The sequence below is a fragment of the Xiphophorus couchianus genome, chromosome 5 (genome assembly GCF_001444195.1).
Source record: "Xiphophorus couchianus chromosome 5, X_couchianus-1.0, whole genome shotgun sequence".
NCBI lineage: Eukaryota > Metazoa > Chordata > Actinopteri > Cyprinodontiformes > Poeciliidae > Xiphophorus > Xiphophorus couchianus.
Genome location: NC_040232.1, coordinates 40,211,521 through 40,217,020, shown reverse-complemented (window position 1 = coordinate 40,217,020; position 5,500 = coordinate 40,211,521).

Below are 5,500 nucleotides of genomic sequence, written 5' to 3'. Positions count from 1 at the left end.
GACCAAAAAAGCGTTTCTCAGCGAGAGAAGAAAAAGTGACAATTATGGTGAATTTCAGCACATGCGTTCCAATTTTCAGCCTGACTAGCTTGGAAATAGCATAGAAATGCGGAGATGCAGTAGTTCTGGGTGTTTGAAGCTGGAACAAAGTCTTAAATTTTGAGTTTCATGAGTTTTGAATGTTGGAATGTTAGAGACCAAAAAAGCGTTTTCTCAGCGAGAGAGGTGAAAAAGTGACAATATGTGAATTGTCAGCACTGCGTTCAATTTTCAGCCTTATAAGCTTTGGAACAGCATAGAAATGCTGAGATGCAGTAGTTCTGGTGGTTTGAAGCTGGAACAAAGTCTAAATTTTGAGTTTCATGAGTTTTGAATGTTAGAGACCAAAAAAGCGTTTTCTCAGCGAGAGAAGTGAAAAAGTGACAATATGTGAATTTTCAGCACTGCGTTCAATTTTCAGCCTTATAAGCTTTGGAACAGCATAGAAATGCTGAGATGCAGTAGTTCTGGTGGTTTGAAGCTGGAACAAAGTCTAAATTTTGAGTTTCATGAGTTTTGAATGTTAGAGACCAAAAAAGCGTTTTCTCAGCGAGAGAAGTGAAAAAGTGACAATATGTGAATTTTCAGCACTGCGTTCAATTTTCAGCCTTATAAGCTTTGGAACAGCATAGAAATGCTGAGATGCAGTAGTTCTGGTGGTTTGAAGCTGGAACAAAGTCTAAATTTTGAGTTTCATGAGTTTTGAATGTTAGAGACCAAAAAAGCGTTTTCTCAGCGAGAGAAGTGAAAAAGTGACAATATGTGAATTTTCAGCACTGCGTTCAATTTTCAGCCTTATAAGCTTTGGAACAGCATAGAAATGCTGAGATGCAGTAGTTCTGGTGGTTTGAAGCTGGAACAAAGTCTAAATTTTGAGTTTCATGAGTTTTGAATGTTAGAGACCAAAAAAGCGTTTTCTCAGCGAGAGAAGTGAAAAAGTGACAATATGTGAATTTTCAGCACTGCGTTCAATTTTCAGCCTTATAAGCTTTGGAACAGCATAGAAATGCTGAGATGCAGTAGTTCTGGTGGTTTGAAGCTGGAACAAAGTCTAAATTTTGAGTTTCATGAGTTTTGAATGTTAGAGACCAAAAAAGCGTTTTCTCAGCGAGAGAAGTGAAAAAGTGACAATATGTGAATTTTCAGCACTGCGTTCAATTTTCAGCCTTATAAGCTTTGGAACAGCATAGAAATGCTGAGATGCAGTAGTTCTGGTGGTTTGAAGCTGGAACAAAGTCTAAATTTTGAGTTTCATGAGTTTTGAATGTTAGAGACCAAAAAAGCGTTTTCTCAGCGAGAGAAGTGAAAAAGTGACAATATGTGAATTTTCAGCACTGCGTTCAATTTTCAGCCTTATAAGCTTTGGAACAGCATAGAAATGCTGAGATGCAGTAGTTCTGGTGGTTTGAAGCTGGAACAAAGTCTAAATTTTGAGTTTCATGAGTTTTGAATGTTAGAGACCAAAAAAGCGTTTTCTCAGCGAGAGAAGTGAAAAAGTGACAATATGTGAATTTTCAGCACTGCGTTCAATTTTCAGCCTTATAAGCTTTGGAACAGCATAGAAATGCTGAGATGCAGTAGTTCTGGTGGTTTGAAGCTGGAACAAAGTCTAAATTTTGAGTTTCATGAGTTTTGAATGTTAGAGACCAAAAAAGCGTTTTCTCAGCGAGAGAAGTGAAAAAGTGACAATATGTGAATTTTCAGCACTGCGTTCAATTTTCAGCCTTATAAGCTTTGGAACAGCATAGAAATGCTGAGATGCAGTAGTTCTGGTGGTTTGAAGCTGGAACAAAGTCTAAATTTTGAGTTTCATGAGTTTTGAATGTTAGAGACCAAAAAAGCGTTTTCTCAGCGAGAGAAGTGAAAAAGTGACAATATGTGAATTTTCAGCACTGCGTTCAATTTTCAGCCTTATAAGCTTTGGAACTGCATAGAAATGCTGAGATGCAGTAGTTCTGGTGGTTTGAAGCTGGAACAAAGTCTAAATTTTGAGTTTCATGAGTTTTGAATGTTAGAGACCAAAAAAGCGTTTTCTCAGCGAGAGAAGTGAAAAAGTGACAATATGTGAATTTTCAGCACTGCGTTCAATTTTCAGCCTTATAAGCTTTGGAACAGCATAGAAATGCTGAGATGCAGTAGTTCTGGTGGTTTGAAGCTGGAACAAAGTCTAAATTTTGAGTTTCATGAGTTTTGAATGTTAGAGACCAAAAAAGCGTTTTCTCAGCGAGAGAAGTGAAAAAGTGACAATATGTGAATTTTCAGCACTGCGTTCAATTTTCAGCCTTATAAGCTTTGGAACAGCATAGAAATGCTGAGATGCAGTAGTTCTGGTGGTTTGAAGCTGGAACAAAGTCTAAATTTTGAGTTTCATGAGTTTTGAATGTTAGAGACCAAAAAAGCGTTTTCTCAGCGAGAGAAGTGAAAAAGTGACAATATGTGAATTTTCAGCACTGCGTTCAATTTTCAGCCTTATAAGCTTTGGAACAGCATAGAAATGCTGAGATGCAGTAGTTCTGGTGGTTTGAAGCTGGAACAAAGTCTAAATTTTGAGTTTCATGAGTTTTGAATGTTAGAGACCAAAAAAGCGTTTTCTCAGCGAGAGAAGTGAAAAAGTGACAATATGTGAATTTTCAGCACTGCGTTCAATTTTCAGCCTTATAAGCTTTGGAACAGCATAGAAATGCTGAGATGCAGTAGTTCTGGTGGTTTGAAGCTGGAACAAAGTCTAAATTTTGAGTTTCATGAGTTTTGAATGTTAGAGACCAAAAAAGCGTTTTCTCAGCGAGAGAAGTGAAAAAGTGACAATATGTGAATTTTCAGCACTGCGTTCAATTTTCAGCCTTATAAGCTTTGGAACAGCATAGAAATGCTGAGATGCAGTAGTTCTGGTGGTTTGAAGCTGGAACAAAGTCTAAATTTTGAGTTTCATGAGTTTTGAATGTTAGAGACCAAAAAAGCGTTTTCTCAGCGAGAGAAGTGAAAAAGTGACAATATGTGAATTTTCAGCACTGCGTTCAATTTTCAGCCTTATAAGCTTTGGAACAGCATAGAAATGCTGAGATGCAGTAGTTCTGGTGGTTTGAAGCTGGAACAAAGTCTAAATTTTGAGTTTCATGAGTTTTGAATGTTAGAGACCAAAAAAGCGTTTTCTCAGCGAGAGAAGTGAAAAAGTGACAATATGTGAATTTTCAGCACTGCGTTCAATTTTCAGCCTTATAAGCTTTGGAACAGCATAGAAATGCTGAGATGCAGTAGTTCTGGTGGTTTGAAGCTGGAACAAAGTCTAAATTTTGAGTTTCATGAGTTTTGAATGTTAGAGACCAAAAAAGCGTTTTCTCAGCGAGAGAAGTGAAAAAGTGACAATATGTGAATTTTCAGCACTGCGTTCAATTTTCAGCCTTATAAGCTTTGGAACAGCATAGAAATGCTGAGATGCAGTAGTTCTGGTGGTTTGAAGCTGGAACAAAGTCTAAATTTTGAGTTTCATGAGTTTTGAATGTTAGAGACCAAAAAAGCGTTTTCTCAGCGAGAGAAGTGAAAAAGTGACAATATGTGAATTTTCAGCACTGCGTTCAATTTTCAGCCTTATAAGCTTTGGAACAGCATAGAAATGCTGAGATGCAGTAGTTCTGGTGGTTTGAAGCTGGAACAAAGTCTAAATTTTGAGTTTCATGAGTTTTGAATGTTAGAGACCAAAAAAGCGTTTTCTCAGCGAGAGAAGTGAAAAAGTGACAATATGTGAATTTTCAGCACTGCGTTCAATTTTCAGCCTTATAAGCTTTGGAACAGCATAGAAATGCTGAGATGCAGTAGTTCTGGTGGTTTGAAGCTGGAACAAAGTCTAAATTTTGAGTTTCATGAGTTTTGAATGTTAGAGACCAAAAAAGCGTTTTCTCAGCGAGAGAAGTGAAAAAGTGACAATATGTGAATTTTCAGCACTGCGTTCAATTTTCAGCCTTATAAGCTTTGGAACAGCATAGAAATGCTGAGATGCAGTAGTTCTGGTGGTTTGAAGCTGGAACAAAGTCTAAATTTTGAGTTTCATGAGTTTTGAATGTTAGAGACCAAAAAAGCGTTTTCTCAGCGAGAGAAGTGAAAAAGTGACAATATGTGAATTTTCAGCACTGCGTTCAATTTTCAGCCTTATAAGCTTTGGAACAGCATAGAAATGCTGAGATGCAGTAGTTCTGGTGGTTTGAAGCTGGAACAAAGTCTAAATTTTGAGTTTCATGAGTTTTGAATGTTAGAGACCAAAAAAGCGTTTTCTCAGCGAGAGAAGTGAAAAAGTGACAATATGTGAATTTTCAGCACTGCGTTCAATTTTCAGCCTTATAAGCTTTGGAACAGCATAGAAATGCTGAGATGCAGTAGTTCTGGTGGTTTGAAGCTGGAACAAAGTCTAAATTTTGAGTTTCATGAGTTTTGAATGTTAGAGACCAAAAAAGCGTTTTCTCAGCGAGAGAAGTGAAAAAGTGACAATATGTGAATTTTCAGCACTGCGTTCAATTTTCAGCCTTATAAGCTTTGGAACAGCATAGAAATGCTGAGATGCAGTAGTTCTGGTGGTTTGAAGCTGGAACAAAGTCTAAATTTTGAGTTTCATGAGTTTTGAATGTTAGAGACCAAAAAAGCGTTTTCTCAGCGAGAGAAGTGAAAAAGTGACAATATGTGAATTTTCAGCACTGCGTTCAATTTTCAGCCTTATAAGCTTTGGAACAGCATAGAAATGCTGAGATGCAGTAGTTCTGGTGGTTTGAAGCTGGAACAAAGTCTAAATTTTGAGTTTCATGAGTTTTGAATGTTAGAGACCAAAAAAGCGTTTTCTCAGCGAGAGAAGTGAAAAAGTGACAATATGTGAATTTTCAGCACTGCGTTCAATTTTCAGCCTTATAAGCTTTGGAACAGCATAGAAATGCTGAGATGCAGTAGTTCTGGTGGTTTGAAGCTGGAACAAAGTCTAAATTTTGAGTTTCATGAGTTTTGAATGTTAGAGACCAAAAAAGCGTTTTCTCAGCGAGAGAAGTGAAAAAGTGACAATATGTGAATTTTCAGCACTGCGTTCAATTTTCAGCCTTATAAGCTTTGGAACAGCATAGAAATGCTGAGATGCAGTAGTTCTGGTGGTTTGAAGCTGGAACAAAGTCTAAATTTTGAGTTTCATGAGTTTTGAATGTTAGAGACCAAAAAAGCGTTTTCTCAGCGAGAGAAGTGAAAAAGTGACAATATGTGAATTTTCAGCACTGCGTTCAATTTTCAGCCTTATAAGCTTTGGAACAGCATAGAAATGCTGAGATGCAGTAGTTCTGGTGGTTTGAAGCTGGAACAAAGTCTAAATTTTGAGTTTCATGAGTTTTGAATGTTAGAGACCAAAAAAGCGTTTTCTCAGCGAGAGAAGTGAAAAAGTGACAATATGTGAATTTTCAGCACTGCGTTCAATTTTCAGCCTTATAAGCTTTGGAAC